The following is a 9,580-nucleotide window of genomic DNA, read 5'->3' as shown; positions in this document are numbered from 1 at the left end:
AATGCACAGTCCAGAACTTTCTACTTACTTCTTGGAGCCTCTCTCTTTGTGCAAAATGTGAATTTAAAATTATGTAGAAATCTCTAGAGTGCTTCCTTTCTTGAAGCTTCTCAAGAACCCTCTAGAAATATGTATGAGCTCTATAAATAGAGCATTCCTCTCAGCTATAATAACAAGAAGAAATTTTATAGCTCTTTGATATATTTGAGTCTTGTTTTTTGCTGCTCTATTTTTTTTAAGCTTTGTTTTTATGGTCTGTTTTCATTCTTTGTGCTGCTGTTTTAATTCATCATAACGTATTGAGTACTTGGGCATTGTAATTTATCTTTAATTTTTGAGCATGACAGGTTTTATTTCGATTTAATACGATGAAGAAGTCTTTTAAATCACCTCAAACGCAAAGCATCAGGACTGTTTCCAGAAGGCCTAAGATCACCCGTCCTCTGCGAAAGAAATTGCCAGCTCCAATACAAAATGTCTCTTATCACATTTCCATTCTATTTTATATATATAGAATTAGTACAACACATTTTAGACAATTTTTTTCAACTGGTGTACTTAAACCTCAAGATCATTGGTTTGTCATTACAGGATCAGGATAGGTTTATCGCTAATAGAAGCTCCATAGATTTGGGCTGGGATCGACATCTTGTTAATAAAAGCAATGCCAGTGGAAATATGTCTACAACGAAAGAATATAACATGATGGAGCAACCAGATAGCTCTGTAGTGGTGGATAATAATAAGCTGTCAAGAATTTTAAGCTTTAGTAAGAAGGCATCTACGCAGGGATTGCAATCCATCTATTCTGAGGCTCTTTCTGTTGAAAATGAGGCTAGAAGTAGCAGATCACACACCTGCTACATACCTCAGGTAAGCGTTGTTCCATTTTTATCTCATGAGGAGATTTGGTTTCTAATTGATAGCTGGCTTGATATATAAGACTAGTTGTGGAATATATAGCGAAATTTTGACTTTGTTCATGTGCTGCAGCACGCGGATAGAACATTGGATGCCTCGTATCTTGTTGATGATAATCATTTGAATCTGCTGGATTGGAGTCATGAAAGCAATATTATGTCAATAGCTCTTGGCAATGCAGTTTACTTGTGGGATGCAAGCAGGAGCATTACCTCTGAGCTATTGACCGTAGATAGTGATGTTGGTCCGGTCAGCAGTGATGATGATATCATAGATTATAATGACATCCACGAGACTAAAGTAGTCTATGGGACCCATGCAATCACCCTCCCGAGTCAGGAGCCAAACTAGTCAGTTGCAAAGTTTTGGTTAACTTGTCTCTCCTTCTCTGAATTTTGATAATCAAATCCGCTGTTCTCTTCACTTGATCTTCCTCGAATAAATAGTTGAAGTCCTTGTTCTGTAGTATTTTTGTATAATCAGATTTGATGTCGTTGTAAGCCAGGCATTCCTTGACAAAGTATTGCTCTGTCTCAACTGTTCCCGTATTACAGAATAATCCTGTCTGCCCACTCTTCCTTTGGAACTTGCCATCTACCAGTTTCACATCGTAGCTGATGTGAACTAGTTCTAAGTTATGCCATCAACAGTTTTTCTTTCCAGTTAATAGGTGCGCTTATATAGGCCTTTTCATCATGACTAGAAGTGGGATTAAATTCTTTAATGTAATAAGATTTTTTCTGCCCTATGTGTCTTGTCCACAGAATATTGCGAAATTTTTCATTGACAAATTTCTTTATTTCTTTAATGTTATCCTGGCAAGTTTGGATGTTGATATCCCATTTTTGCATCCATTTGTCATTTTGTTTCATCCATGTGCTTTTCTGCCTCACAAGTTTTTCCTCTATTACCAACTTGGGCCAACGATGTGTTTCCAGACATTGGGTTTTCTTTAAATAGCCTAGCATCCGGATCAATGAGACAGCTTCTAATGGAAAGGAACCCACCTCCGCCAAAAGGATTTCATACGGAACTGCGGTCTTGACTTTAAGATTGCATGTGATGAAGTGTTTTTGAATTCTTTCTACTTGCCGCCATTTTTATTTGGACATACTACCACCCCACACTTCACATCCGTATAGAATAACCGGAGTGACCAGCAAACCAAACAGAGTTTTCATAGTTGTCCAATCCCATAATTCTGCGTTCCTGCACTTGTTTTGTAAGGATCCTTTTCGATCTGCAAGTATCCTAGTTGAGTTTGTTATAAAAATCGATGCCCAAGTATTTGTACTCTTCCACAATCTCAAGGGGGCTATTTTCAAACAGAAACTTGTCTTGTATGCCCCTATTCTTCTTTAGTGAGAAGATCATAATTTTGGTTTTGCTAGTGTTAACTTGCATTCCTACATCATGACAAAAAATTTTTAGTGCTTTCAAGTGCTCTTTCAAACCTTTAGCTATTCTAGCAAGAATTATGAGATCATCTGCATATAAGAGAAATTTTATCACGAAGTGGGCCAGCTGTACCCCCTCACCATTGGTCTTGTTTATCCACTCTTCTAACTTGTCAATATAGAGCCCAAATAATGTTGGAGAAAGAAGACACCCTTGCTTAACCCCGATGCTGCTGTCAAAATCTTCTAATATCCCTTCTGTCGTTCTGATTTCAGCTTTGACCTACTCATATAATCTGTAAACCGCTGACCTAAGTTCTTTAGGGACTTCCAGCTCTACCATTCTATCCCATAGTTTATTATGTGGCACTATGTCGAATGCTTTTTTAAAGTCCACGAAACAAAAAAAAGCCTCGTTCCCCAGAGTGTCCCAAACTTTCTCTATCAAATGTCTGAGAGTGATGCCGTGATCTATAGTAGAGTGTTTCAGTCTAAAGCCTGCTTGCCCTTTTGCATGTTTGCCTTCTGTTTCAACCCAGTTGCTGATTTTTTGTTCTACCAAGCTGCCAAATAACTTGCCAAATAGTGGATTGATCATGATGGTTCGGTAATTAGAAGGATTGTTTATATCTCCACTTTTGTGGAGTGGGATCACCACACTTGTAGTCCATTTTACAGGGAAACCTTCTCTATTGACACTGTTGAAAATCTTAGTGATGTGCAGTGTGAGAATTTTAGCACCCCATTTTAAGTATTCCGCTTGTAGCCCATCTATATCTTGTGCTTTACCAGCAGCTAACCTCTTTATGCCTTGAATAATATCCTTTTCACTGAATAACTCCCCTGCAGTCTCTGTTTCCATGGTACTACGTTCTCCTAGATCACATTCGTAGAGAGTCTTGGCATATTCCAGCCATTTGGTTCCTGTTATGTTATTCTCTATCTGAGTTTTTCTCTGCTAAAGCTCTTTTCAAAATTTTTTGGGGTTGTTTTTACCAAGATTAATCAACCCTATTCTTCTCTTGTTCACATACTCTTCTTTCTTCTTTTTAATCAGCTGATCATACTCCTTTCTACTTTCTCTGTTCATATTCTTTTTCCAATTCCTTTTTGCCATTTTGCACTCCTCATCAAACCAAGGATTGGCCGGAAAAGTGTTCTTGGCTTCTTTTGTGGCCCTAGATCTTTTACACTCCTCCAATGCTTTAATGATAGTAAGAACAAGATTATCCTTGTCCATTAAATGTTATTTTTCAAACTCAAGATGGTTTTTCAGAACCCTAGACAACCGCAAAAGAGAGTCTTGAAAAGTATCATGATTTTCTTGTGTCATTAAAACTTTGCCAATCAGAATCATCTTCCTCTTTTGTAAAGGTTTTGGGACAATATGTTGATCTTTAAAGTGAGTGGCCACCCTTATCAAGATGGGGTTATGATCAGATTTTAACTCCATGGGGCAATCTTCTATCTCAAAATTAATTATCTTTGCGACATAGTCTTGCAAGCATATAACATAATCAACAACACTTTGTCCATTGTATCTTTTGCATGTGATTCCACTTGATTTAGGCCACTTTTCCATACCATTGCATATAACCATGTTATATAGGCAGCATAAGCCTAGTAATTCAACACCAAAATGGTTAATCTTTCCCATGCTATCCTGTGAAGATCTTTCTCGTTTTTGTGTCCCTTCTTCTTCGAACCAAACTGGATCTCTGCTTTCATTGTAACTCTCCTTAAGATTGACAGTTTGGTTATTTGCTGTTCTAGCATTGAAATCCCCTATTATCATTATTTCTCCTAAAGACCTAAAGGCTGCTATGTCTTTTTTGAGTGCAACGAACGGGTCTTCTCAATCCAATCTATGTTTTTTATATATTTTTGAGCCTTTTGGAGTGAAGTAACAAATAGCCACCCTTGTAGAAATCTGATTCTCTGTTATTTTTATCCAAATATACTGCTTGTTTACATCTTCTTTCTCTAAGTTTACAAATCTGCTCCAAGTTTCTTTTATTAAAACGGTGATGCCTCCATGCCCCTTACCATTATCTATTTTTTCATTCCACAGTGATACCTTCTTATACCCTTCAAAATCTGGAACCCTACAACCATCATGTTCATAAGTCTCGGTAAGCATAATGATGTCATTATCTTTAGCTATCGGCCCTAACTTAGGTCCTCTTCTCCAAAGATAACCTCTACAGTTCCAGCTAACTATAGTTAAATGTGTTAATTGGTCACCCGATGGGAAAAATATTGCTATTGGGTTGACTAGTTCTCATGGCGCTGTACAGATATGGGACACTACATCTAACCGACAGGTATATATAGATTATGTGGTCTTTGTTTTATTAATTTTATTTGAAGCGCGCCCATATAGCTATATTTTGCATAGGCGTACTTATAGTCTTATGATGACATTGAATTGAATATTACAGGTGAGGTCGTTGAAAGGTCACCGTGGCCGTGTAAGCTCGCTTTCGTGGAATGGAAGTAGCACTGTTGCGAGCGGTGGTGAGGACGGTAGAATAATAGTCCACGATGTCCGCGTGGGTGACTCTTGTGTGAAGACGTACAGGGGGCACAAGGAGGAAGTGTGCGGATTGAAGTGGTCCTCATCCGGGGACCAACTTGCGAGTGGAGGGAGTGACAGCTTGGTTCAGTACATATGGGACAGGAGCATGTCCTCTAGAAGTCGGTACCTTCACAGGATGAAGGAACACTGTGACGCCGTGACAGCGTTGGCGTGGTGCCCTTTCCAGCACAATCTCTTGGCATCTGGTGCGGGTCTTGCAGACCAGTCAATCAAGTAGTGGAACAGTCTGAGTGGAGCGTGCCTGAAGAGCGTCGACACCAACTCTTCGGTGAATGCATTGCTGTGGAATAGACACGAGCGTGAGCTGTTGAGTGCACATGGGTACAGCGACAACCAGTTGACTCTATGGAAATATCCATCCATCACAAAGATTGCAGACCTCACTGGCCATACTTCAAGGGTGCTGCATCTCGCACAGGTATAATTCCTGCATTTTGGTCGATATGATCAGTTCAATTTAACTCTCACTCTCACTGTATTGTATTTTGTATTTTAGAGCCCAGATGGGTATACCGTTGCATCAGCCGGAGCAGACGAAACACTACGGTTTTGGAAAGTCTTTGGGACTCCCGATACCTCAAAGAATACCAAAACTAAAGAGCCAGAAAGCATCCTCAGCACTTTTTATATGCACATTCGCTAGTAATTATGTGCCATTTCCTTGCAGTATCATCACGTTCCACTCGTATGTAGACTATTCCATGAGTTTTGACAAGTCTCTGAAAATCCGTATTCCATAAGCTTTGACAAGTCTTTGAACACCCTAAATACTTGAAAATCTCAAAGTAGAGACAACAGAAGCTAGGCATATATGTATCCATGCTCTTCTTCTGGTAGCAGCATTTGCAATAAGAAAACTGCCTCTTCTCCGGCCAAGACCAGAGAAGTAAAAAGAAATTCAAGGAGAGCAGCAATTGTATTCCTACAATCAAATGTTCTTGTAAAGGGAGAATTCATCTTCCCCAGTCAAGATTGCATTTAATATACCCTGGATATGGCCACGGCAGCATTTGTCTACATTGATTAGAAACTCTTTCATTTTTGGTTCTAATTATGTATTGTGAATTATAAATTGTATCGCCTCTTCTAATTTGTTTTTTTTTTCTGGAATTTTATAACTTACAATACACAGGAAAGGCCTATGTTTTCTTTGTTGGGTGTTTATACACGCCACTTTACATTTTATATTTATTTATTGTTTGAAATAAAGGTAAGATATTTTGTTAAATATTAACCAAAATTTTAATATGATTTGAAGTCATTAATAGTATTGAAGTCTTTATTTAATACTATATATTTTTATTAATCTGCAGATAATATATATTCATATATCTGTATAAAAAGAATTTGTTCAAATATGAAAAATTATATCAATGAACATACACTCTTGATAGAAAGTATAACTACTACAGCTCTAGACAAAATATAAAGATAATAGTTACAAAATGAAAGAGGCTTGCATTTACAGTCTAATATAATAAAAACATAAGTTTTTGTAAGAAGCTAAAAGTTATAATGAAAAATGGATGTGTGGATACATAGGAAGGACTCCAATAGATAACAGAATACTGAATAAAAAAATATTACATTTATCTTGTAATTTTGAAGTTAATAACATAAAAGAATGCCCTCTAGACATGTCTTTAAAAAGAACTGAGTACTTGGGTTACACTGATTAAATCCGAAGATGTAGTTTTATTAAAATGATGAATATTTATTGTATTCAATTCTTGCCCCTAGTTAAGCTGCTCCAAGACACTGGCGTTTCCATTTTTTTCAAACATCTGAAATTAGATCTTTCTTTTATTCGATGTTTTCAATAAATAAAGTCATGTTTGAAATATTGAAATATTGTAATTAAATAGATAATTAAACACAAATTAAAATTTGGAGAAACTGTTCTACAAAGTTATTACTTTCAATTAGACACCAGTTTTTCTATGATTGAATATCTACTAGCAGTTGCATGCCATATAATGTTATGTGAACAAATTAGATTATTTACTAAAATCTTTTAATTAAATAATAGAGATCACAACATAAGTGGAGATTTTAAATATAATTTTATGTGAACAAATTAGATTATTAATAATTTTCAATTTAAATAACATAATATTTACAAAAATCTTTTAAATAGATTAATAAATATTATTTATTAAAAAAACCCCATCAAAAAATCTAATGTCTTCAACAAATATTTTATTGACTAAATAAATTATAAAAACTAAAAATAATATTTAAAGAAAAAATAAAAATAATATAAAAAATAAATTTAAATAATTTAAAAATTAAAACTTAAATCAATTTTAAAAATCGAAAGTAAAATAATAGAGATCACGACATACGACATAAACAGGGAAAAAATAGTTGAAAGTGGACATTTAAAATACAATCTTATGTGAACAAATTAGATTATTAATAATTTTCAATTTAAATAAAATAATATTTACAAAGAATCTTTAAAATAGATTAATAAATATTATTTATTTAAATTCAATTTATCAAATATGAAAAAAATATATATTAAAAAAAAACCATAAAAAAATCTATTATGAAAAATTAATAAGAAAAATACAAAAAATAGAAACGTCTATTCATTAAATAAATTATCAAAACTATAAAAAATATATATATATCTATATGTATGTATGTATGTATGTATGTATCTACATATATATACATACATACATATATATATATATATATATATATATATATATATATATATATATAAATATGTATGTATGTATATATATGTACATACATACATACATACATATATATACATATATGTGTATGTATATATATGTATGTACATACATACATACATACATACATATGTATATACATATATATACATATATGTGTATGTATATATATGTATGTACATACATACATACATACATACATACATATATATATATATATATATATAAAGTAAATTAAAATAATTTAAAAACTAAAATTTAAATCAATTTTAAAAATCAAAAGTTAAATAAATAGAGAACAACATGAGGTAATGTGGAGATCACAAGTAAATTTTTTTAATTTAAAATAAATAGAAAAATTAAAATAATAGATAAAATATCAAAGCAAGAGTTAAAAGTGGACTTAGATAAGAATTGGCCGATAAATAATTAACAGGAAGAATTTACAATTTTCTGGCTAATCTGACAACTTTTCCAGCCAATTGACAACTTTTTCGGCCAATTGACAGCTTTTCTATCAAAAATTCAATTTTCAGGAACAAAGTTCCCACAAATAACCCATCAGTTAAAAAATAGACGCAAAAAAGAAGAAGTGTATAATATAGTGTATGATATTAGTAATGGTTAGAGTAATAAATCCTTGCAAAACCTATAGTTAATTTGTATATTATTATACTTGTCAGTAATATTTTTACATTTCTTTTAGTTCTATTTTTGTTGTTATTTTGCTACTATAAAATGCCCTCGAGTGACATACTCTGCCATGCTTTATTAAAAATGTTGATGACTAAGATGTTTCACAGACATTGAATTTAATTCACAATTTAAATTTTGGCATCATTGACTAAACACTATTTGAAGCTTGTGTATAGCATAAGTCTCTTGTTACAATTGGGTCTTCAATGCTTCATTGAACAATTTTTTTTTTCTTATCATAAATTGGGCTATAGTTAAAAATATGGATCTATTTAAAAAGTGCAAAAAGAGGGGTAAAAATTTATTAAGACAGAAAGGAATACAACAAGGAGAGCTCAACAAGGAGCTCGATCCTAAGCAACAAGATCATCAAATTCTTGCACCATCTCAAAGGACAGTTGCCCCCTATCCCTAATATTCCAACCCGGATCATGACTAGAAGCCCATTTGGCTAAACAATCAGCAGTTCTATTCCATTCACGAGGAATATACATGAACCTAATGAACTGAAAAGAGGAAGAGAAGAAAAGAATCTGCTTAACAATAGTGGCCAGTTGCCAACTAACATCCTCAAGCTCTTGCGAAGAAAGCATGTTCACCACCACCTGGGAATTAGACTCACAAATAATCTTACTCCATCCCCGCAAGAAACATTGTTCCACAACATATAAAATAGCCTGAGCTTCCATGAGATTGTTAGTATAATCACCCTTATGAACTGAGAAGAAAAATTTAACATCCCCAGAACTACAACGAGCCACTCCGCCAATACCAGCCGGACCAGGATTCCCACGGGAAGAACCATCAGTGTTAATTTTTAGAACTCCACAGGGAGGAGGAGTCCAGTGCCCATCCCGATTAACCCGACCCTTCCTCTGATGGTGAAGCTGCCTGGACATAGAAGGAAACCTATGAGCTGCAACCCCATCCTGCAGATGAAAATTGAGGCGATTACAGATAGCAAGATCAACCGGATCCATACCCCCATCAAGCTCACACTTCACAAGAATAGTTTCCTGAAGAGAACGTGATATTTTCCACCAAAGATGCAAAACACCAAGTTGAACATCTTGGAATATGCGATGATTCCTCTCCAACCAGATATGCCAAAGCATGAAAGATGGGCCAGCAATCCAAGCAGCATGGAGAGAAGAAGACTTGGAGGGAGCACTACCCAAGTGGGCCCAGAACTCAGGGAAGGAGGAAGCATGTCGACAAGAGCAACCCCAAGCGCTCCACCAAAGGTGCCATATCTGAGT

General features: G+C 34.8%; 1 pseudogene; it reads left to right on the top strand.

The window, feature by feature from the left end:
• Nucleotides 1–350: 350 nt before the first annotated feature.
• LOC149563970 (cell division cycle 20.2, cofactor of APC complex-like) lies at nucleotides 351–5,560 on the top strand (annotated as a pseudogene).
• The last annotated feature ends 4,020 nt before the right edge of the window (nucleotides 5,561–9,580 follow it).

This window comes from Cupressus sempervirens, chromosome 4, assembly GCF_028749045.1.
Source record: "Cupressus sempervirens isolate cs-2001-9-10 chromosome 4, ASM2874904v1, whole genome shotgun sequence".
Classification (NCBI taxonomy): Eukaryota; Viridiplantae; Streptophyta; class Pinopsida; order Cupressales; family Cupressaceae; genus Cupressus; species Cupressus sempervirens.
The sequence above is the reverse complement of the archived record's forward strand: the minus strand, read 5'-3'. Positions and strand labels throughout refer to the sequence as shown.